Consider the following 26,165-nt stretch of genomic DNA (forward strand, 5'->3'; position numbering starts at 1 on the left):
ATCTAACTGCCTTTTTGCACATGCAGATACTGTTGATTATTGTTGACTGTTCTCCCCATAAATGTCTAGTTATTCTCTTTTGATTTTATTGAGTTCGGAGAGTTAATTTGTCTCTTATGCAGCTGCATTCCAGCCAGTGCCTTTGAAGAGGTGGAGATTGCTAGGCACTGCAAGGCCTTTGTCAACATGAGTTTTTTTTGGTTTGTTAACCAACTTTAATAAGGCACACCAAGAGTGTCACAGAGACCACACAATATAGAAATTGTGTAGGAGCTTAGAGGTCACCCGCAGTATTTGAAATTAGTTCTTTGCAATGTACCCTGAACTGTAGCAATGTCTACTAGCGACTTAATGAAGGTGATGTGTAGCTAAAGTTCGTTATATGCCTCTTACCTCAATTTAGCTGGGAATGGTTTCAAGGCTGGCCTGCCATCCTAGTTGTCCTAAGAGTAAGGGATGGTGTAATTCTAGCCGTCTGACTCCATAGGTGAGGTAGGTGTGATTGCTTCACAATTTATTGCCTTATAACATGCATCTGGAATGGGTCTGGATCCTTTCGAAGTGTGCCACCCAGTCTCTGTTGGCACTGTCCATACTTTCATAACGTACAGGTTCCATACTGCGGACCACCACTAAGCTATACCTGGAGTAATAGGTCTTGTGCAGTCATTAATTTGGCTACCAATATTAGTTGTGAAATTAATTTGCTTGTCGAAGACAATTGGAACAACTACTTAATCTGCCACTTATAACAGTAGCTGGTTATTGGCAGCTTCTTAATATTTGATAGAACCCCCTGCCAAAAACTTAATTTACTAGCATATCCACCACATATGAAGATACGAGTCGTGTACCTTAATTTCTGTCCAACCGAGCTCTAGTGTCCAGTAACTTGCGCTCATCGTCACTGGTGACCAGCACAATCTGAGTTTAGAAGGAAGATTTGGTCTCCCTCTGCTATATAAACACTCAAAAGGTTTTTAGAATATCACAGAGGAACTTTAAGGACCATTTCCTAATGTTTGTATGGTAGATTTGGGTACTCTCTAGTGATCTATATAAGCAAGATATAGCATAGATTCTCTATTGTCATGGTGTATCTGTTTCCCCTTTACCCCCAGCCTTAACCTTATCTTGACATGGCCAATGGAGGAGTTGCTTCTGTCTCTAGACTTCTATTGGCCCTACATTTGCACATTGCTCTCTGCCCTTTAAAATACCCTTGTCAAACAAGGAACCCAACTTAGCATTCGACCCATGAGACCATCTGGATTACTCTCTGTTTAAGCATAACTGTCTGAGTCTGGATTGCCCATTCTCTTGTTCCATGGGGAACAGGATAGCTTGTGTCCTTCCAAGTAGTTACTGAATTACTGGACCTAAGCAATGTAATCCTTGTGGGCTGTAATGGAGAATCCTGACCCCTAGGGTTACTACCAGGGCGCCCCATTCAGACTTCTACCTGCAGGGCCTATCCTGGTGCTGACTGACCCTTTTGGGCTTCTGCCCGGCCCCTCCATCTGGTTTCGGCCCATACCATACCTTCACACCTGCACCAAAGTCCACATTGGGTCAGACTGATCCGATGCTGGAAGCAGGAAACAACTCTGACATCCGTTTATGATCTGGAGCCGACTTCAGCCTGAGCTCAGCAAATGTCTTGGTATGAAAGACAAAAGCCTCTGGTTTGAAGGAACTTCAGGCAGGGCCACTACCCTGACACCAGCACTACTGGATGGTAGAAACTTTATTTGGTGTGGATGCAGATGCTGTTTTGAGTCTTCATAACTTTCCTTATGATGATGAGACGGTGGCGTGTAATTTTCTCCCTCTTCATTACATTGATTCTGGGATTTTTTTGCACTTTCAAAATGCTAGTGGCCTGAATACTTCTGAGACAGAGTTGGATGCCACACTGGGGGACCCGTACAGTGGAGAGCACCTCTTTTGCATTGATAGTCTATGGAGAGCAATTGTTAGTATGTGGAGTGCCGAAGTTTTGAACCTTCAGTTGCCTATGGTAGAAACCAATGCAAATCTGCTAACTAAGATCTTGCTCCCCTTGGCCTGTGACGTCCCAGCCATTTCTACCCATTAAAGAGGTTGTAACCAAGACATGTATAGCTGGCTGGTCTAAGTTGTGTTCAGTTCCCCGGTGTGTAGTCCTGTAACTAGGTGGAATAGGCCTGCTCCTGGGTACCCAGCCTTTCTAACCAAGCATCTGACTCCTAAGAGGTAGGTGGTTCAGGCTTCCAACAGCAAGAGCAACCCTGATGTGTTTCCCATTACCTTGTTGGATAGAACCAAAACTCATTTACTGATTTGCAAAGGTTTTCACATCAACTTGGCATTGAGCAATATCTTCTGTGCTATGGAGTTTCCAAAGCAGCTCACATTTGGTGACGCATTCTGCTTGGAGTAGACTTGGGACTACTGTACGCCTTTCTATCGATACCACTCCTAAACAAGTCCTCAAGAAAATCAGGACCGACTGGGCCTAAGTCATCCTAGTGGCTCTAGATTGGAAACGGAGAGTAAGGTGTCCAAAACTCCTGGGTATGAGTATCTTAACCTCCAATCAGGCTGCCTCCTGGTGCGGATCTATTGTCGGAGCAGCAGGGCCCTGCACGCAAACCTGAGCATGCTCCATCATCATGATTGGAGATTGAGGGGTGACAGCTGAGTGTACAGGCCTGCTGTTGGGACACTTATGCGACTTTTTCAACCAAGCAGGTTGACCCACTGCATGCTAAACTGTCTTGGGTGTTGCTGTTTGTGTGGCGTTGGCCCGGTAAGAAGGCCTGTCCTGAGCACTGTCAAGGGGTATTAGTCGATTATCTCTGCCATTTTGAGGTTGCTGGATCAACTGTCCCTGTTTAAGTCTCCTATTGCGAGACTGTTCTGTGCTGCGCATGTTTCTAACTTCCCCTTTTAATATGCCCCAGTCAAATTTGAATTTGGTCTTGGCCTTCCTGATTTGTTTTACTTTGAACCCATTCATACCTTTTCTCTCAGACTTCTGAAATTTAAGACTGTCTTCTCGGTTGCCATTTCATTAGGTGGAGGGTCAGTGAGCATCAGGTTTTTTTTTGGTTCACCCGCCTTATACTATCTTCTACCAGGACAAACTGATTCTTTAATTGTGTGCCTTCTGTCTACCTAAGGGGGTGATCCTCTTTTATGTCAGTCAAACGATCACCCTTCTGACATTCTTAGTCTCTCCTCCTCAGAGAGGGTGCAATCATTTAGATTCAAAGAGAGCCTTTAGTTTTTATATTGACCGTACCAAAGAATACTGACCTGATAATCAGCTTTTCATTGGATTCTCAAGAGCAAAGAAGGGTAAGGCAATGCAGAAAAGGACAATCTCTCGATGGATTGTACTCCGCATAAAAATGTGCTACGCACTGGCGAAAAAGCAGCCTTTGGCAGGGTTGAGGGCTGACTCCACCAGAGGCAAGGTTGCGACTACTGCTTTGGCACATGGGCTGCCTGTCCTCTACATTTACCATGCACTTCATGAAGCACTATTGCCTGGGCAGTCAGGTCTGCCGCAATGGGCATTTTGCTCGGTCCTCCAGGACTTTTTAGTTTGAGACATTTCTCAGTCCCTCTTCTAAGGAGATTATTGCAGTGGTATCTATTCCAAGGTAAGAAAATTGCGCTTAGAAGTCTCTTCCAGAAGAACAAGTTACTCTGTAACTTCTGTGACATCTTTTTTGGTAGACTAACTGAAGATTCCTTATTGACCCTGCTCTGTAAACTGGAATCAGTCTTCTGGAAGGTCCTTGTTAGATTCAGCCCACTGGTCACAGTCATTCTTTGAGAAAGTGCCTCTTTTAAAATAGTTAGCCCCCACTTTTTGCCTGGTTTTGATGTAGTTTTGATTGTAGTGCACAGGGTCCCTGCCAACCAGATCCCCTGTGCCAGTGCTTCTTCCCTAAAACATACTTTAGGTGCATAACCCATTTGGATAGGATCACCTTATTGGCCCCTGTACAGTGTACCCTAGGTACCCAGGGCATAGGTGTACCCTAGGCCTACCAGGGGCTGCAGCATGTATTGTTCCACCCCTGGCCTGGCCTTCCATTTTGACACAACTGGCTGATCACTCAGCTGGGGCAAGGTCGTGTAATCACCCCTTGCTTAGGTGTAGTATTCCTATACCTAACTTACATATAGACACATGTGTACCGATCAGTCACTCCTATGGCAGGCCTTGACAATCCTGGAGGCAGAGTGCTTGGTAACATGTGAGATGGTGCTCTAGCATGAGCTGAGCCTGTCTGCAGCTTTCGGAACCATGTCCTTATAGCTGTTCTATGATATAGCCTACCATATACTCTTAAAGTACCTTATAATCTTAGACGGTTATGGTAACTATGGTTTGGCTTTATCAAAACATGTCGTGTAAGGTGTCTAACACTCGGGAATAATACCCCCATGCCATTTCTGGACATGAGAATATTATTCCCCCCTTCTAGAGGGAAAGACATGTTAAAATCATACTTCAACTGTTAGCCTCTGACCAAAGCCTCAGCATCACAAAATGGATGCTGCTGCCACGACACAAGTCTGACCTCCTGCAGCTGGGAGTGATCCCAGCCAGGGAGGCCTGGACAATAGGTTTCCTGCTTGGGGAGGTGCTAGCACCTCCCCAGACAGCCTTTAGTGTATTGGGGCAGGGTGGGCTGAAAGGAATGAGACATGCCTGGGGCACACAAGGTGTTCCTTGCATAGTCCAGTTCAACCGGCGCTGTGGCACTCCAGCCCCAGCTCTGGCGCGAAACTGGACAAAGGGAAGTGGGTGTAACCACCCCCTCCCAGGTCCCACCCATAAGGCGTGACCTAGCAGGTATCCCAGCCCCCCAGATTAGTATAAGAGTGGGAGTTGGGCCTCAAGACTTTAGATTATCCTGAACCTGCAAAACTGAACAGAAACTCTGGACCTTCGACATTCGACGAAAGAAGAAGACTGAAGAATCTCCCTTGTAGCCAAGGAGTGGCTACCCTGTGCAAACAGGCACCATCAAGTGACTACCCTTTGCTTTGTGAAACGTTCGACGAGGAACCGACTGCAGAGCCCGACCAGAGCCTTGATTTCCAGACTTCTCCGACCCTCATCCACATCTGCAGCAGAGCTGAGATCCGTGGAGGCGACGAGCGACGTGGGACCGGCTACCTGGGAAAAGTGGCTAGTAACTTACAGCGCAGCTTCTGAGGTACCCTCGAAGTTGTGCACCGGGGATTGAGAAGCCCCAATCCCAAGCACCATCTGCACCGAAGACCAGCCCCCCACACTCCACGAGTCCTGCGTGGGGCCCTTCAGCATTTTCCTGCTTGCCGCGTCTGTCCGGTTGCTTGCCCGCTGGCAAGTGGCCTTTGTGACGACGCTCCCTGAAATCTTCTGCGCTGGTTTGGCTCCTCCAGACTGGCTCCCGCTTCTCTGCAAAGAAGAAGCACCCCAGACCTTCCTGGTCTGCACCAGAAGCAAGTCCCTTGTTCTTCGTGGGTTCCGCTTGCCAAGGCTTGGTGAGTCCTAGTCCCACTTCGACGCCGCCGACAGCAAGAGCCTTCGTGGGACAGCTCGCCTCCTGGTCCTGGTCGTCCTCGACGCTTCCTGGTCCTCCTGGCTGCAGCGACAAGCTTCACCTACACCTGCAACTCTTCACGACATCGCCTGGTTCCTTCCTGGTTCCACGTGGTCACTGGCTAGTGACCTTGACTCTGTCCCTTCTGCTTGCAGGTTTCTTCTCTTCTTGATCCCAGCCTTGGGATCCACCGGACACTCTTCACTGACTGCCTGTCAGCATCTTTCTTCAGGCATCCATAGGAGTCGACGACAAACGACGCATCTTCACCCCTATGCACCCGCAGCCTGTGGGCTAGGTAACTTGGGTACTCCGGTGCTCATCGGGATAGTGACTATCCTAGTGTCTAGTTTTCAAGTCTCAACTTCCTAGCTACTCTGGAAGTGTCCTAAATCTATCTATTTCTAAACTGTAACATTGCTATTGACTTTTACGCATTACGCGTGAGTGTTTCCACTCTGCACACGAATCCCGTGGGCCTCCCACTTCCTAACTAACGCTAGTGTAGTGTAGCCCCAGCGATTCCCTAGGCCTAAGCCTATTCTATTTCCGTGACAGTGGTTCTTATACCACTTACTTAGTATATGGTTTGCGTGGCCCCTAGGGCCTAACTGTATTACTTACCTGTGTGACTTACTGTATGCATTAATAAGACTGTGTTGTACTTACCTCTAATCTCATAAAGAGTGCTGAGGGTTTGCTTAGAATAAATACACTTTATTTTATATATATATCTGTTGTGGTGTCCTTTCATTTAGTATTCAAGGGATTATATATGGTATCACAGCTGGTTTCACATGCCATTCAGAGTTTAGCCTAAGACTGCTCTTGTCCATGCTACCACTAGGATAGCTGGTCTATAAGGTTGACTTTACAACCAATCACCATAAGGGTATTTGGACTGATATAAGGTGTACACTATAACTAGTGACATCATACATCAGGCCAACTTCTCACATTGGTGAGCAGCGGTTGGGATCTGAGCTTGCTGTTGTAATGCCATTGTAATCTTGAGATACTAAATTGAAAGATCACACAGATATTGTCTAGGTACATATAACATAGATTATTATACTTAAGTCCTACTGGACTTTGTAGTTGTAGGTTGAAGGGAATAACACACCCTGACTACAACTACTAGAAAGGTTTAGTAGATACAACTAGTGTAGGTAGGTGCACACACCACACCCTCACTAGATCATGCCTCTGGGAGGAGATCAAGTAGATGCTCTCTCAGGAGGGGCAGGTCTGCAGAAGACCCCCTCTAGGTATGATACCTTAACATTCCAGGAGATGAGACAATTGTGTACCTCCAGAGGAATAAAACAGGGTGCAAACCCTACCCTCCTTCAGTTAAGACAACTCCTAGAGGAGTATGATGCTCAGAGGGCATCACAGGAAGGTGCCCTAGGCACAGAGGAGGGTCTACCCACCACAGAGGATTCAGATGGGGCTTCAGATGGGGAGGTAGACGGCCAGAGCCAAGTAAGGAGACTTAGCCAGGCTAACTTAAGTTTACATGGGAGTTTGCATGGGGTCCCCCCATACAGACCCACAAGTAGACATTCACAGAGAAACAGGAAGGACAGATCCCCTTCAGGGGAATCCATCCACTCCCATGTCTCTAACATCTCTAATGCTTCCTCTCACAGGGGAATGACTTCACCTGAGAGAAAGGAGCATGCAGCCAGAATGAGGGAGGCTAATCTGAGGATTCAGAGGGAAGAACTTGCCCTTGCCAAAGAGAAGCTTGCTCTGGCTAGAGAACAAAAGTTAAGTGGGTTAGAACCCACTGGTGGCAGCAACATTCCTAGAGATAGAGACAGGCACTATGATAATAGAAACCTGAGCAAGATTGTCCCTCCCTACAAGTGTGGGGATGACATCCACAAATGGATAACTGCTTTGGAGAGAGCTTGCAAAGTACAGCAGGTACCCCAAAGTCAGTGGGCAGCTATCTTGTGGCTCTCCTTCTCTGAGAAAGGAAGAGACAAGCTCCTCACAGTTAGTGATGAGGATGCAGATAATTACACTGTCTGATTGATGGGTTTGGCCTAACCACTGAACAATACAGGTTGTTGTTCAGGGATACCCAGAAGACACAGACTCAGGACTGGACTGACTTTGTAGATTGTGCCACTAAGGCTCTGGAAGGCTGGCTATTGGGAAGTAAGGTTAAGGACTATACAGGATTGTATAATTTGATCATGAGAGAACAAATACTTAACAACTGTCAAAACCAGCTATTGCATCAACACCTGATTGATTCTGATCTGACTTCTCCCCAAGAATTGGGAAAGAAGGCAGATAGATGGGTCAGGACTAGAGTTAAGCAGAAAAACCAGAACCAGGGCGGTGATCAGAAAAAGGCAGACCAGAAGGGTAATGATCAGAAACAAAAAGACCAGAAGTCTTCACCAGGCCCCCAAAAGGCTCAGGGGGAGGGTGGTTCCAAAAAGGATAAGAAGAAAGAAGGCCAAAAGAAACCATGGTGCAACTATTGTAAGTCTACCTCACATTGGTTTAGTGAGTGCACCAAAAAGGATAAGCCCCCAGCCACCATTGCCCCTAAGGCAACTGTACCCCCTAGTTCAGCTGTAAGTGGTGGTTCCCAGCAAAAGGGTGTAGTAGGGTTAACCCTGGGAACTGAGGAGGATTCTGGCCTAGTCAGAGTACCTACTCAGGCTGTCCTGATCTGTGATGGGGACTTAGCTTTGTCCTCTACTGTAGGCCCCAGTAACCTGGGCAAGTACAGACAGACACCTTTTATCAACCAAAGAATGGCTCAGGCCTACCGGGACACTGGGGCTAGTGTCACAATGGTGACACCTGCTTTTGTGGACCCTGGACAGATCATACTAGGTGAGAATTACCTAGTGACCAACGCTAGCAATGCCACTACCTCCCATAGTGTGGCTATTGTTAACTTCTCCTGGGGAGGGGTAACTGGCCTCAAGAAAGTTGTTGTTAGTTCAGACCTTCCTGTAGAGTGTTTACTGGGCAATGATCTTGAAACTTCAGTTTGGTCTGAAGTGGAGTATAGGACCCATGCAGAAATGCTGGGGATAGATGCACATGTCCTTGCTGTGACCAGGTCACAGGCCAAAAAGTGCAACACTGAACAAGTGCTGGATCCTGAAACTATGGACCAGTCACAATCCAAGAGAAAGAGCAGTAGGGTTAAGGCTGTGCCTTCCCCCCTGCCTCAGGTGGTGGATCAGCCCTCCCAGGAGGATGATTCTGAGAGCCCTGAAGGAACTGTCCTAGAAGAACTTGAACCTGATCAGGTTGAGTTTCTTGGGACAGGGGGACCTTCAAGGGCAGATCTGAGGCAGGCTCAATTAGACTGCCCCTCTCTTGAACCCCTCAGACAGCTGGCTGCTGCTGAGGCTGCAGGGAATGCTCAAGGTACCCATAGAGTGTATTGGGATGAAGGGCTACTGTACTCAGAGGCTAGAGACCCCAAGCCTGGTGCATCCAGGAGGTTGGTCATACCACTGAAGTTCAGAGGCTTCCTTCTAACCTTGGCCCATGATATTCCCCTTGCAGGACATTTAGGCCAGAACAAGACTTGGGACAGGCTTGTCCCTCACTTTCACTGGCCCCATATGTCAGAAGATACTAAGGAGTTTTGTCGCTCCTGTGTCACCTGCCAAGCCAGTGGCAAATCAGGTGGCACTACAAAGGCCCCCCTCATACCACTACCTGTGGTGGGGGTCCCCTTTGAAAGAGTGGGCATAGATATTGTAGGACCAATGGACCCACAAACAGCATCTGGGCACAGATTCATACTGGTGATAGTGGACCATGCCACCAGGTACCCAGAAGCAATTCCCCTGAGGACCACAACAGCTCCTGTTGTGGCAAGGGCCCTGCTTGGAGTATTCTCCAGAGTGGGCTTTCCAAAGGAGGTCATTTCTGACAGAGGTGCCAACTTTATGTCAGGATACTTGACTGCAATGTGGAAGGAGTGTGGTGTTAACTATAAGTTCACCACACCCTATCACCCACAGTGCAATGGGCTTGTTGAGAGATTCAACAAGACCCTAAAGGGAATGATAAAAGGGTTACCAGACAAGCTTAGGCGAAGATGGGACATCCTTTTACCCTGCCTTCTGTTTGCTTACAGAGAGGTCCCACAAAAGGGGGTTGGCTACAGCCCTTTTGAGCTTTTGTTTGGGCATCCTGTAAGAGGACCCCTGTGTTTGGTGAAGGAAGGATGGGAGAGACCTCTCAGACAACCCAAACTAGACATAGTGGATTATGTACTTGGTCTCCGCTCCAGGATGGCAGAGTATATGAAGAAGGCTTCTAAAAACCTTGAGGCAAGCCAAGAACTCCAAAAAGCTTGGCATGACCAAAAGGCTGTACTGACTGTTTACCAGCCAGGGCAGAAAGTGTGGGTGTTGGAGCCAGTGGCCCCAGCAGCACTCCAAGACAAATGGTCTGGACCCCACACTATTGTTGAGAAAAAGGGAGAAGTCACCTACTTGGTGGACCTTGGGACTCCCAGAAGCCCCCACAGGGTGCTTCATGTCAACAGATTGAAGGCATATGTTGACAGGGCAGACATGGGGCTACTCATGGCTACAGATGAGGGGCAGGAGGAAGAGAGTGACCCTCTCCCAGACCTGTTGACTCAGAACCCTGATGATGGCTCAGTTGATGGTGTGGTCTTTTCTGACAGCCTCACTGTCCATCAGCAACAGGACTGCAGACAAGTTCTGCAGGCCTACAGACATATGTTCTCTCTGACCCCAAGTCAGACAAACTGGTGCACCCATGAGGTGGACACTGGTGACAGTCTGCCTGTGAAGAGTAAAATCTACAGGCAACCTGACCATGTCAGGGACTGCATAAAAGTTGAGGTACAAAAGATGTTGGAGCTGGGAGTCATTGAACCTTCAGAGAGCCCTTGGGCTAGTCCTGTAGTCCTTGTGCCAAAACCTCACACCCAAGATGGTAAGAGAGAGATGAGGTTTTGCGTGGATTACAGAGGTCTCAATGCTGTCACTAGGACAGATGCCCACCCAATACCTAGGGCAGATGAGCTCATTGACAGACTGGCAGCTGCTAAGTTTTTGAGCACATTTGACCTAACAGCAGGCTACTGGCAAATCAGACTAGCTGAGAGTGCAAAGGCCAAAACTGCTTTCTCGACCCCAGGAGGACATTATCAATTTGTGGTAATGCCCTTTGGTTTGAAGAATGCACCTGCCACTTTCCAAAGGCTGGTGAATCAAGTCCTTACTGGGTTGGATGATTATTGTGCAGCTTATCTTGATGATATTGCTGTCTTTAGCTCCACCTGGGAGGATCACCTGGTCCACCTGAGGAATGTTTTAGAGGCCCTGCAAAAGGCAGGCCTCACTATCGAGGCCACTAAGTGCCAGATAGGGCAGAGCAAGGTTGTATACCTGGGCCACCTAGTTGGTGGGGGTCAGGTTCAACCACTGGAGAGCAAGATCCAGACCATAAAGGACTGGGCTCCTCCAACTACCCAGACTCAGGTCAGAGCTTTCTTGGGCCTGTCTGGGTACTACAGAAAGTTTGTTAAGAACTATGGGTCCATAGTGACACCACTTAATGACTTGACCTCCAAGAAGATGCCAAAGAAAGTTCAGTGGACAGCAAGCTGTCAAAAAGCATTTGATGACCTGAAGCAGGCCATGTGCAGTGCACCTATTCTGAAAAGTCCAGACTACTCCAAAGAGTTCATTGTCCAGACAGATGCTTCTGAGTTAGGTGTGGGAGCTGTTCTTTCACAACTGAATGTAGATGGTCAAGACCAGCCCATTGCTTTTATAAGTAGAAGGCTGACCCCTAGAGAGAAACGTTGGTCAGCTATTGAGAGGGAGGCCTTTGCTGTGGTTTGGGCCCTGAAGAAGCTGAGGCCATACTTGTTTGGCACTCACTTCAAGATTCAGACAGACCATAAGCCCCTCTTGTGGCTAAATCAGATGAAGGGTGAAAATCCCAAACTTCTTAGGTGGTCCATTTCCCTACAGGGGATGGACTTCACAGTGGAACATAGACCTGGGACTGACCATGCCAATGCAGATGGACTCTCCAGATATTTCCACTTAGAACATGAAGACTCAACTGGTCAAGGTTAGTTTAATGTCCCTAAGTTTGGGGGGGGGTTGTGTAGGAGAGTAGGGTCTGCTTTCTATGTTCACCCCCACTTTTTGCTTTTGCTTTACTGGTTTACGACTTAGATGTGGCTGTGGGCCTGCTAATCAGACCCACAGCCCTGCTGTTCTCTCTCTAAATTACTACTATGTACTTTAGGTGCATAACCCATTTGGATAGGATCACCTTATTGGCCCCTGTACAGTGTACCCTAGGTACCCAGGGCATAGGTGTACCCTAGGCCTACCAGGGGCTGCAGCATGTATTGTGCCACCCCTGGCCTGGCCTTCCATTTTGACACAACTGGCTGATCACTCAGCTGGGGCAAGGTCGTGTAATCACCCCTTGCTTAGGTGTAGTATTCCTATACCTAACTTACATATAGACACATGTGTACCTATCAGTCACTCCTATGGCAGGCCTTGACAATCCTGGAGGCAGAGTGCTTGGTAACATGTGAGATGGTGCTCTAGCATGAGCTGAGCCTGTCTGCAGCTTTCGGAACCATGTCCTTATAGCTGTTCTATGATATAGCCTACCATATACTCTTAAAGTACCTTATAATCTTAGACGGTTATGGTAACTATGGTTTGGCTTTATCAAAACATGTCGTGTAAGGTGTCTAACACTCGGGAATAATACCCCCATGCCATTTCTGGACATGAGAATATTATTCCCCCCTTCTAGAGGGAAAGACATGTTAAAATCATACTTCAACTGTTAGCCTCTGACCAAAGCCTCAGCATCACAAAATGGATGCTGCTGCCACGACACAAGTCTGACCTCCTGCAGCTGGGAGTGATCCCAGCCAGGGAGGCCTGGACAATAGGTTTCCTGCTTGGGGAGGTGCTAGCACCTCCCCAGACAGCCTTTAGTGTATTGGGGCAGGGTGGGCTGAAAGGAATGAGACATGCCTGGGCCACACAAGGTGTTCCTTGCATAGTCCAGTTCAAACCGGCGCTGGGGCACTCCAGCCCCAGCTCTGGCGCGAAACTGGACAAAGGGAAGTGGGTGTAACCACCCCCTCCCAGGTCCCACCCATAAGGCGTGACCTAGCAGGTATCCCAGCCCCCCAGATTAGTATAAGAGTGGGAGTTGGGCCTCAAGACTTTAGATTATCCTGAACCTGCAAAACTGAACAGAAACTCTGGACCTTCGACATTCGACGAAAGAAGAAGACTGAAGAATCTCCCTTGTAGCCAAGGAGTGGCTACCCTGTGCAAACAGGCACCATCAAGTGACTACCCTTTGCTTTGTGAAACGTTCGACGAGGAACCGACTGCAGAGCCCGACCAGAGCCTTGATTTCCAGACTTCTCCGACCCTCATCCACATCTGCAGCAGAGCTGAGATCCGTGGAGGCGACGAGCGACGTGGGACCGGCTACCTGGGAAAAGTGGCTAGTAACTTACAGCGCAGCTTCTGAGGTACCCTCGAAGTTGTGCACCGGGGATTGAGAAGCCCCAACCCCAAGCACCATCTGCACCGAAGACCAGCCCCCCACACTCCACGAGTCCTGCGTGGGGCCCTTCAGCATTTTCCTGCTTGCCGCGTCTGTCCGGTTGCTTGCCCGCTGGCTAGTGGCCTTTGTGACGACGCTCCCTGAAATCTTCTGCGCTGGTTTGGCTCCTCCAGACTGGCTCCCGCTTCTCTGCAAAGAAGAAGCACCCCAGACCTTCCTGGTCTGCACCAGAAGCAAGTCCCTTGTTCTTCGTGGGTTCCGCTTGCCAAGGCTTGGTGAGTCCTAGTCCCACTTCGACGCCGCCGACAGCAAGAGCCTTCGTGGGACAGCTCGCCTCCTGGTCCTGGTCGTCCTCGACGCTTCCTGGTCCTCCTGGCTGCAGCGACAAGCTTCACCTACACCTGCAACTCTTCACGACATCGCCTGGTTCCTTCCTGGTTCCACGTGGTCACTGGCTAGTGACCTTGACTCTGTCCCTTCTGCTTGCAGGTTTCTTCTCTTCTTGATCCCAGCCTTGGGATCCACCGGACACTCTTCACTGACTGCCTGTCAGCATCTTTCTTCAGGCATCCATAGGAGTCGACGACGAAAACGACGCATCTTCACCCCTATGCACCCGCAGCCTGTGGGCTAGGTAACTTGGGTACTCCGGTGCTCATCAGGATAGTGACTATCCTAGTGTCTAGTTTTCAAGTCTCAACTTCCTAGCTACTCCGGAAGTGTCCTAAATCTATCTATTTCTAAACTGTAACATTGCTATTGACTTTTACGCATTACGCGTGAGTGTTTCCACTCTGCACACGAATCCCGTGGGCCTCCCACTTCCTAACTAACGCTAGTGTAGTGTAGCCCCAGCGATTCCCTAGGCCTAGGCCTATTCTATTTCCGTGACAGTGGTTCTTATACCACTTACTTAGTATATGGTTTGCGTGGCCCCTAGGGCCTAACTGTATTACTTACCTGTGTGACTTACTGTATGCATTAATAAGACTGTGTTGTACTTACCTCTAATCTCATAAAGAGTGCTGAGGGTTTGCTTAGAATAAATACACTTTATTTTATATATATATCTGTTGTGGTGTCCTTTCATTTAGTATTCAAGGGATTATATATGGTATCACAGCTGGCTTCACATGCCATTCAGAGTTTAGCCTAAGACTGCTCTTGTCCATGCTACCACTAGGATAGCTGGTCTATAAGGTTGACTTTACAACCAATCACCATAAGGGTATTTGGACTGATATAAGGTGTACACTATAACTAGTGACATCATACATCAGGCCAACTTCTCACAGAGGTGTCGCACCTCCTCCCACAGGATGGGCCACTGCTCAAAGGGGAAGCTTCAAAAGCCTACCGCCTTTATAATGTGACTCCCATCTTCTGCTGCCAGCAGCAGATGGCATCCCCCGTGTTTACACCCCCACTTTGGCTGGTAAAATCGGTGCGAAACGTAGAATAGGTGGTGTGCCCACCTCTGCCAACTCCATCCCTAAGGTGGGTGAGGCGAGGTGAAGCACATCTTTCAGTCCCTGCTATCTTGAAGGTGGGTGCTCATTGGCCCTTTCTGCTTCTCCCCTAAAATGCCTCTAAATTTAGTATTTAGGTGGCTCCCCAGACCTGAAAAGTTGATCTGCGACGACTCAAGAAGAAAGAAAGTCATCCCTGAAGCTGACCCTGTAGAGAAGCCTGAAGACGACGACTGCCATGGCCCCATCCCTACCGGCTTTTCTCAAGCTTTGACAAGCCTGCAACAATAAGGTGACCTGTCGTGCAGACAGCGACCTCTGAAACCCTTGGAAGGACTGCTGCCTTTGAAAAAGACTCCATCTTCAGTGGACAGTGGACCTGTCCGGAAGAAATCCATTCCAAGGACTCCTGTAACATCTGGAACCGCAAGTCCTCACCACTCCGGATCAGACGCCCACTGCACAAGTGACTCACCTGTCCAGTGAAGTCTCCCCAGTAATCCTGAGCTAAAATCAAGTTTTGGCTGACCTCCACAACAGCGCCTGCTGTGTGAATCCAGAGGCTCCCCTGACCGTGACCGGCTTCAGTTGAAGGGCTCCCCTGCACCCCAAGCCCCTGGGCCTTGGTGAGCTTAACCAACTGTGCCCCTACGACCCCCTACATCTCTACTTACTCCAGTAATGGAACTTCCATAGATTCACACACTTGAATTATTCTCAGTCTTCGAGATGGGATGCCCCGGTATATCAAAACAGCAATGCAAAGCTTGCACAATATAGAAAAATAGGCCTAGGTCCATTTCAATTTTGTAACATATCCATCTCTGTTTGGCTAAGGACTTCTTTTGGTCTATTTTACAATCGGAATGCCCCGTCTTCTAGAACCCCGCTGAGAGAAACACCTCAGGCCTTCAGATTTTTTACCACACGTTCCCACTGAGCTCTGCTCGTTTTTTTTCCTTACTTACTCTCTTGCAAGGTTTTTTCTAACCTTTTCTTTAGATTTATACTTCTTGGGCTTAGTTAATGTACTTTCCTGATGTCGGACAAGGAGAAGGGTCTTTTTAGAGCCTGTGTCTCCTGCTCTAAGAAAAGACTTTGTGGATGACCCTCTTAAGGACTGTATCTACTGCCTGTACCCTGACCACAAAGCCAAGGATTGTAAGGTTTCGTACCTTCTCCACTAAAACTGTGAGGGATCGTGAGGAGCGACTTCTCATTTGGCTCAAAGCTGAAATCCAGAAAAGAGCCTAATTCTAATGCGGGGTGATGCAGCCTCGTCGTCTTCGTCTTCCATAAGGTCTCATAAGAGGGAAAGATCTGAACCTCATTCATCTGGAGTGCCCCCTCAAAAAGTCTTACAGTCTTAGTCTTACAGAATCTCCTCACCGAGGTGAAAAGGAGAGGAAAGGACATCCGTCGGGGGACTGTAGGGTGAAAAAGGCAAGCTCTGTGCCGCCTTCAAAACCTCCTATGGACAGGAAAACCTTCAAGAAGCCTCCTGTCCCTTCTGAGGGGATACCGTTGACGAAGGTTTTACCGTTGACAAAATTGTTGTTAATGACCGTGTCGATGAAGAGATCACCATCATAGTCGTTGAAGCGGAGCGATGCTTTCCAGGTATCCACAGTCGAGGGTCAGTCATCGTTGACCCCTTCAACGATGGCACCGACGACTGGATTGTCGCTAATCCTCTTAAGTCATTGCCAGTTAAGGTTCCTCTGACCTCTTTCTTGTTGGCGGTTACATCGACGACGGCAGTGATTACGACAGCCACAACTGCAGTGCTGTCGCGGTACAGACGGCGGTGTATAGTTTATCATCGACCCTGTCGACAGGGACTCCACCGACGCACTCCTCGACGACACTGTCCACGGAGAAAATTCCTGTAGAGAAATCTAGGATCAGGCACTTAACTCCAGAAATCGCATCACCTAGTAAGGTGACCCCTCTGATTCCTTCACAACTCATGGAGGAAAGGGACTCTGAGGAGGATGATGGCCAATTTGGTTACGCCAACAGTCCTTCGAAGTGGCATGTAAAATGCCAGGAAGACTATTTTGGGGAAGGCTATCAGGCGGAACATTATTACGTACCACCTCAGGACTACCACTTATAGTATCAAGAAGAGATGGTCTGTATGCCATCCTCGTTACTTACTGATCTACAGTTTAGCGAACTATAAGAAACAATTTACAGCACCTTCTACTGTTCTGGAACATACTGTGGTGCCTCCTAAGCATCATTCAGTGCCTTCCACCCCTCAAGTAGTAACAACATTAAACGCAGTCACTGCTCCAACTTCAACACTGCCTCCTGACCAGCATCCTGTCATCTACGATGATGACAGTAGGAAAGGGTCACCCAAAGCCAGACTCAGTGATATCACAAGCGTCTCAAAGGAAATCCAAGAACCTGGCTGTCCCAGTCAAACACGTCCGGACAAAGAAAGCCGACTCCTTGACAATGCAGGCAAACGGTTTTCTCATAGGGGATTTCCATGTATAGTCATAAGCACTTGAATAGTGCTGCCCACGTGCGGGACCCCAGAGCACTTCTTTAGATACATCTTCTTAAGTGGGTATTTTTGCCTTTCTTCAGGAAGGCCTGCAAAGACACTTCAGAGATAGACAATGCAGCCTAAATACATAGGGTACACTGTCCGCATCTTCATCTTGAAGTGAAAAACGGTAGCCAGTATACTATATTTTGTGCAATTTTTTAATTGTTTAACACACAGAAGACTCCTTTTCACACAACTCCTTTTTTCATGATAGAGATGAAAGAAGAGGACAGAATAGCCCCGTAGGCTGCCATTATAGGTCTTAAAAATAGAAGCTGTGCCTTTAAGAACCTAGAGACCACCAGAATCCTATCATGCACAGCCAGTGACAGTTACTTCAGTTCTTTTTGAGGACGATGAGAAGTGAATGCATGTCCTATGTTCTGGATCCCTCTGTTTATTCCACCGGGGAGGAGGGAGGGTTGCTTATGACTTCTGGAAATACCCTACGAGAGAACCAGAGTTACAGGTAAACTCTGTTCCTTCTCTTGTAGGGGATTTCCATGAGCACTTGAATAGACTAGCAAGCCCATCCCTATAAAACGCGGTGGAAGAGACAGAAAAAATGATATGCAGAATTAAGCACATAGGTTCCGAAGGGAAGCCTGCGCTACTTGTGCATCTGCCTTGGCTACATAGTTCAGGCAGTAGTGTTTAGTGAATGTATTAACTGATTTCCAGGTAGCAACCTTGCATATCTCTGCAATGGGTAGATTACGAAGCAAGGCCGCACTAGCTGCATTTCCCCTGGTTGAGTGAGCTTTAGGCTTACTAGATAGAGGTTTAATAGCATTTTGGTAACCGAGTAAGATGCAGGAAACAATCCATCTGGAGATGGACTGCTTGGAAGTTGCTAGACCTGTACAGAGGGAACCATGGTTTACAAATAACTGGTCAGATCTCCGTAGATCCTTAGTTTTATACAGATAGACTGTTAAAACCCTTCTAACATCCAGGGGAAGGAGAGTTCTCCAGTATTTGGGGTGTCTTTCATAGATTCACATGTTTGAATATTCCCCGTCGTCGAAGTGGGAGTCCCACGGTATATATAAAAAGCAATAAGTATCATGTATATATACATATACACATACATAACCACATAAGAGTATATACATACCCAAATAAACTTTTATATATATATAGTTCAAATAACATATCAAGTTAAAAATACCATAGGATAGCATTGAGACATAGGAAAGCATTGAGAAAAAGAATCACTTTGCTAACATATCACTGTCACTTTATAGTCCAAACTCCAGCCAATCAGGCGCTAGCACCCTCTAGAACCTTCTCCTCAGAGGCTCAGGCCCTCAGATTTTCTACCGCACGTCGTGTGAAGGGAGTCTCCCTGAGCTCTGCTCAGTTCTTCATCTGGTTTGAGGTTTTTTATCTCTCATCATGTCTGCAAGTAAGAAATCTCTTTTCCGTCCTTGTTCATCTTGCGGAAAGTCAAGACTTTTCTCTGAGGATCCCCATGAGAAATGTATTTATTGTCTGTATCCTGATCATAAGGTGGCTAATTGTAAGATCTGCAGAACTTTCTCTCACAAGACTTTGAAAGATAGAGAAGGTCGCCTTTTAATATGGCTTCAAAAACTAAAGGACACAGACAACCCACTTTCTGAGGTGGAAAGTGTAGCCTCTGTCAAAACAGGAGTCTCCTCAAAGCGTGGAAGTGTCCAGGACTTGCCATCTCCTTTTCTGAAAAAGAAGAGACTTCACCTTGAAGTGTCTACAGGCAAAGTCTCTGTCACCACGTCTGCGCCCCCGAGACGTAGCTCTCAGGCGTCTGTGACTCCGTCAGCACATGTTTCCAGTCAGAAACTTTCAAAACCGTCGACGGGCCCGTCGACGGCCCCTCCGCCGACGAGATGGGCTACTTCATCAGCCTCTCGACGACGGTGACGACGGTATCGAGCAGATATCCTTCGTCGACGACACTGACTTCGTCGACGTCTTCTCCGTCGACGATAGTATGTGTGTCTCTTAGAACTGTCTCGTCGACGATACCACTCACTTCTTCGTCGACGACTGGGAAGCTGGCGCTTCCGTCGACGTCTACAACTCCGTCGACGATGGGTAAAAAGAAGAAGAGGAAATCTTCCTCGTCGACGACAGCCTCGTCGACGACAGCCTCGTCGACGACAGCCTCGTCGACGACAGCCACACCGTCGACGACAGCCACACCGTCGACGACAGCCACACCGTCGACAGCCACCCCGTCGACGGCAGCCACCCCGTCGACGACAGCCACCCCGTCGACGGCAGCCACCCCGTCGACGGCAGCCACCCCGTCGACGGCAGCCACCCCGTCGACGGCAGCTCCGTCGACGATTGCTTCGCCGACGGTCGCCTCGACGACGGTAGGGTCAAATTTTGCGACAATGCCATTGGTGCCAATGTCAACTCCAGCACCGGGGTCTGTGGACAGCTCCTTAATGCTTCGTCGTAAGGCCATGCTAGACCCAGTGATGTTACCACCTGGACCACGGCCACCTCGTCAACTATTTCCCTCAGGGGATGAGGACGATTCGGATGAGGGCGATCAGTCTCTTTTTCGGGATGCTCATAGTCCTTCGGAGCTTCATATAAAGTGCCAAGAGTCTGAGGAGGATGAATACTATGAACAGGAAGAAGAGCAAAATCCCTCTGCTCCGGTTCCTATGATGCAGCTTCCTGTGCAGCTTGTTTCCAACCTCCAATATATGTTGGAAGACTATAATCGTCGTTTTCCAGCATCCCCTCAAAATACTCCACGTGAAGCGCCATCTGAGGTTCCACCTCATCCTATATTGCCAACGATACCCACGCCCTCCACACCTGCACTGCCTTCCAATGCAGAGGATGATAATATGGACAATCCGGATACGGAAGAGGGCGAGCTCCCAGAGGACGACTCTATGGCGGACTGGGATGATTACCAAATCAATTCGCCCGCATCACCGCCAAGGTCACCAGTCAACTCGCCACCTGTCGACATAACAGGGTTCCATCAGCTGATGGAGAGAGCAGCACAACGCTTTCACCTTCCCATGGTGGTTAGGGAAGAGGACTGTTTCTTATATGACTTCAAGTCCCAGCCTCAGAAACAAGTACGAGCTGTGCCAATCATAGACTTCATATGGAATGAAGGCTTAAAATTAATGAAGACACCTAATTCTATTCCGGCGGTGCTCCCACGCCTGGAGAAAAAATATAAAGCTCCGGATTCTTCCCCAGCCTGCTTGGTGTCTCAACCTAAGCCGGACTCAGTGATCACACAAGCGGCACATCGCCGCTCCAAGAATCCATCATCTCCAATGTCGGCGCCTCCGGACCGCGACGGCCGTCGCCTGGATGCCATAGGCAAGAAGTTTTCAACCATGGCGTCAACAACGGTCCGGGCTGCGAATTCCTTGGCTATCCTCGGCCGTTATGATAGACAGATGTGGTCGGACATGGCTGCATTGGTCAAGCTTATACCGGAGGATTCAAGAGCGGAAGCTCAGAAGATCCTGCAAGAGGGAGAGAGGGCGTCATCCGAGATCATTGACTGCTCTGTTGACATCGCATCCACCGGTTTTCGCCAATTGGCGGGAGCAGCCGTCCTAAGAAGACAGGGCTGGCTTCGATCAACCTCTTTTCGGCAAGAGGTCCAGGCTAAGATTTTGGACATGCCATATGACGGGGAGTCATTATTCGGCCAGCATGTAGAAGATGCCTTGCAAACCATTAAAAAGGATACGGATACGGCTCGTTCCCTCGGCACTCTACAGTTTAAGAAGCAGCCCTTTCGAGGTGCGCGCGGCCGCGGCACCTCCTCATCATCATCCTTTAGTGGCTCCTCGTCCCAATACCGCTCGTACAATCAGGGGCAACAGCGGTACTATTCACAACCGCAGCAGTCCTACAGACAGCAAACTAGCAAGTCATACAGAGGAAAGTCGAATTACAGAGGAAATTCAACCAAGAAGCAGTGACTCTGTACGGAAAGAACTTCCTTTTCCCAGTTGTCCTCTAGTTCTTGTTGGAGGAAAAATCTCCCAGTTCTTTTCAACCTGGTCCTTAATCACTTCGGACCGCTGGGTCCTGGATATTATTTCAAGGGGCCACGCCCTAGAGTTTGTGAAGGTTCCTCCACGCACACCTCCATCCGGGCCACCACCCGCTCATCTCAGAGAACTTTTCAAACAAATCCAAATAATGTTAAACAAGGGTGCCATCGAAGTGGTTCCGAAATTTCAAAGAGGGTTGGGATTCTATTCCCGTTTTTTCCTCATACTAAAGAAATCAGGGGAATGGCGTCCCATCCTCGATCTCAGATTGCTCAACAAATTTCTCAAGACTCAGTCCTTTCGGATGCTCACATTGAAGGACATCCTCCAATTCTTTTCTCAAGAGGATTACATGACAAAGATCGATCTGCAGGACGCATATTTCCATGTGCCCATTCTGCCACGTCACAGGAAATACCTACGGTTTCGAGTGGGCCACAGGGACTACCAATTCAAAGTCCTACCCTTCGGACTCTGCTCAGCCCCGCGGGTCTTTACAAAATTCCTAGCCCCGGTGGTGGCTCACTTACGACAAGAGGGTATTCAGATATACCCCTACCTGGACGATTGCCTCATCAAAGCTCAATCCTCCCACCAGGCGGCCCTCGATACCCAGCGCTGTCTCGATCAGTTTCAGTCCCTGGGGTTGTCGATCAATGTACAAAAATCTCAACTCACGCCGACTACGTGCAAGACTTTTCTCGGCGCTTGTATCAATACGAGCACAGCCATGGCTTTCGCTTCAGCAGAGCGTCAAGAACGGATTCAACAGCTTGCGAGCTCCATTGCAGCAAAGCAGTCAGTTTCAGTCCGCATATTAAAATCCTTTCTGGGAATGGCGTCCTCATGCATCGCTTTGATCCCTCTCTGCAGACTAAAAAGTCGCATCATCCAAGAGGAGTTAGACAAGCAGTGGCGCCAGGTTTCCGGTTCCTTCAACGATCAGGTCGTGGTGTCACCCCGCATGGCTCAAGCGCTGCATTGGTGGACTTGTCCTGCCAACATCGCAGCAGGAACATCCTTTCTGTCGTCAACCCCAGAACTCGTCCTTACCACGGACGCATCCATGGAGGGTTGGGGCGCACATTTTCAAGATCTATCCGTCAAGGGCCTATGGTCAGCAGCTCAGCGTTGCTGGCACATCAACAGACTGGAACTGATGGCCATTTTCTTGGCGTTGAAATCCTTCCGCCTGCAATTCCAAGGGAAGTCAGTCCTCATTCAGACGGACAACACCACGTGCATGCACTACCTGAACAAACAGGGCGGGACAAGATCTCCACTGCTCTCCCGTCTGGCGCAGAGAATTTGGAGTTGGGCCATACTCCATCAGATGACGTTACAAGCAATTCATCTGCCCGGCATTTCCAATACTCTGGCGGATGCACTCAGTCGGTCAGCATCATCAACCCACGAGTGGGAGTTACATCAACCGACGCTGGAATTTGTCTTCAACCTTTGGGGTCACCCGACAATCGACCTCTTCGCAACCCCGCAGAATGCAAAATGCCAGTCCTACGCAAGCTGGTTTCCCCACCAAGGGTCGTGCGGAAATGCCCTTTCGATCAATTGGTACGGGATATTTGCGTACGCTTTTCCGCCGATTCCGTTGATTCCGCGAGTGCTGCGGAAGATGAGACAACAACCGTGCCATGTACTTCTAATAGCTCCACGGTGGCCTCGGCAAGCATGGTTTTCGGAGTTGCTTCTCCTATCCCAACGCGAGCCCATCCTTCTCCACCTGAAGCCGGATCTGCTGACAATGAACGATGGTCGGATATGCCATCCGAATCCCAGATCTCTCAGCTTGTCGGCTTGGAACCTGAGCACCTTGAATTTGCTCATTTGAACATTCCTCCAGCCTGCAGGGAGGTGTTAGCTAAGGCAAGAGCTCCATCCACAGTGAAAACGTATAAGCTCAAATGGAAGCGATTTTGTCATTGGTGTGCTTCCGCCCACATTCATCCTGTGCACGCTCCCCCAGAACACATTCTGCCGTTCTTCCTACAACTAGCGCAGTCTGGATTATCGCACTCTACCTTAAAGGTCTTTCTAGCAGCAATATCTCGCTTCCGACAAGACGGCTCGTCCTCTCTCTATTCATCCAGAGTCATGCAACAATTTTTCAAGGGTCTCTTCCGCATGTCCCGCCCATTCGGCGTCCTCCACCCACGTGGCGCCTGAACATCGTGCCGGCTCAACTCATGAAGGCGCCCTTCGAACCCATCCACTCTGCGGATGTCAAATTTTTAACTTGGAAGGTGGCCCTCCTCCTTGCTCTGACCTCTTCCCGCAGAGTCAGTGACATTCACGCATTTACTATAAAGCCTCCGTTCCTTCAATTCAGATCGGATTGTGTCATCCTCCGCACTAATCCGGTTTTTATACCTAAAGTGCCATCCGATTTCCATCTTAACGAACCGGTGCTCTTAAAGACTTTTTTCCCGCATCCACAAACCCCGGCGGAGCAAAGCTTACACTCTCTGGACTTGAAGAGATGTCTAAAATTCTACATTAGCAGAACTCAATCCTTTCGCAAATCTGACCAGTTGTTTGTGGCCTACGGGCGTGCTTGCAAAGGACAATCTGTCACCAAACCTACTATTGCCCGTTGGGTTTCATCAGCAATCTCTTTTTGCCATCAAAAGGCTGGTAAGCCTCTGTCTTCGGGAGTGAGAGCCCATTCAACGAGGGCTATGTCATCTTCCACTGCCCTGTTCGCTGGTGTGCCCATCCATCAAATATGCCGGGCAGCTACGTGGTCCAGCAGGCACACGTTTACGAAGCACTACTGTCTGGAATCCATTAACGAAGCAGACACGGCTGTGGGACAGGCAGTTCTACGAAGTCTGTTTAAATAAGGTGAGCCTCTGCTACTTCCCTCCTCCTGGGGTATTATTATTATTGCGTTTTAAATACATTGTTTGTATTACATGCAATATCAATACGGCTTGGTCAGCCGAATACTGTTTACTGCTTACTATTCTATTCAAGCATGTGAATCTATGAAAGACACCCCAAATACTGGAGAAGAACAAATGTTACTTACCTGTAAACTGTGGTTCTCCAGTATTGGTGTCTTTCATAGATTCACATGCGACCCACCCTCCTCCCCTCAGAGGCTCTCTTCTCCTCTTTCGGCTCTATGGTCACTCTCGTGCTCGAAAATCTGAGGGCCTGAGCCTCTGAGGAGAAGGTTCTAGAGGGTGCTAGCGCCTGATTGGCTGGAGTTTGGACTATAAAGTGACAGTGATATGTTAGCAAAGTGATTCTTTTTCTCAATGCTTTCCTATGTCTCAATGCTATCCTATGGTATTTTTAACTTGATATGTTATTTGAACTATATATATATGTTTATTTGGGTATGTATATACTCTTATGTGGTTATGTATGTGTATATGTATATATACATGATACTTATTGCTTTTTATATATACCGTGGGACTCCCACTTCGACGACGGGGAATATTCAAGCATGTGAATCTATGAAAGACACCCCAAATACTGGAGAACCACAGTTTACAGGTAAGTAACATTTGTTCATCTCTCCGCTGGAGTAGATGGATGCTGGAAAAAGTTAGGTAAGGAAATAGTCTGGTTCACATGAAAATCCGAAACCATCTTAGGGAGGAATTTCAGATGAGTCCTCACAACTACTTTAGATGCATGAAAAACTGTGTATGACTCTTGACCGCAAAGCGCCTGAATTTCGCTAACTTTGCAGGTGGAAGTAATACCCACAAGGAAAGTAGTCTTCCAAGACAGATGCTGAAGAGACGCCTTCTGTATGGGTTCAAAAGGTTCTTAAATAAGACGAGAGAGCACCACAATAATCTCCCAAGGAAGAGAAGTACTTTTAATGGGAAGAAAAACCTTCTTCAAACCCTCAGGCTTCCCTGACAGCTTGCACAGGTCTCTTCAAAAGTCCAGGGCTTCCCTTAAACAGGGAGAAATCAAACCTTCACCCGTCCAAAAGCATTACTTTTCTGGGAGCCATATTGGACACGTGTCTGAACAAAGCCTTCCCATCGATAGAAAGACAAACCAAACCAATGTCTATGGCTCAACTCTTCCTAAGAAAAATGTCACTTTCAGTTCGCCGTTACAAGTCCCTCCTGGGGTCAAAGTCATCCTACATCCCCCTGATTCCCTTCTGCCGCCTCCGGATGCGTCCCCTTCTGGAACAACTGGACTTAGAATGGCGCCAGGTGAGCGGTTCTTTCGAAGATATCATCAAAGTAACTCCACTTGGGCTACAAGCCCGCACTTGGTGGGCCCACTAGAAAAACATTTCAAAAGGTCTCTTTTCTAGCATTCCCTGCTCCGCAAGTAATAACCACAAATACATCTCTGGAGAGATGGGGAGTGTTCCTACAAGACCTTCAATCAGTGGCTGTTGACAGCAACGTTGTCTTCGCCACATCAATTTGCTGAAACGAAAAGCAGTTTGTTTAGCCCTACAAGAATAAGAAACTCATCAGGATGGACAGTACAACTGCAATGCGTTATGTCATCAAGCAGGGGGGCTGTAGGTCATCTCTGTTGTCACTGCAAGCTCAAGGCATCTGGTAGTGGGCGATCCAGAATGGAGTTTCGCTAAGAGCAGAACATCTTCCAGGGAATCTCAACGTGACGGTGGGTACTCTCAGCAGGCTCAAGTCTGCATGCCACGAATGGGACCTGCACCAGGAAACTGGACCACATTTTTCTGCTATGGGGCAAGGCATCCTTAGACCTATTTGTGATGGCGGAGAACAGGAAATGCCTGTTCTTTGCAAGTTGGCATCACCATGTGGGCTCTTAGGGGAATGGGCTTTCGATGGCATGGTCAGGCACCTTTGCCTATGCTTTTCCTCCCATTCCCCTCCTGCCAAGACTTCTCATGAAGTTGAAGACCGAGCCCTGCAGGATGATC

At 48.4% G+C, this 26,165-nt stretch overlaps 1 protein-coding gene across 4 annotated transcripts in view; it reads left to right on the forward strand.

The window, feature by feature from the left end:
• The window catches only part of CLSPN (claspin), a 413,699-nt gene that overhangs the window by 338,980 nt on the left and 48,554 nt on the right, over positions 1-26,165 (forward strand). The window lies entirely within an intron of this gene.

Source organism: Triturus cristatus, chromosome 3_2, assembly GCF_964204655.1.
Source record: "Triturus cristatus chromosome 3_2, aTriCri1.1, whole genome shotgun sequence".
NCBI classification, from domain to species: Eukaryota; Metazoa; Chordata; class Amphibia; order Caudata; family Salamandridae; genus Triturus; species Triturus cristatus.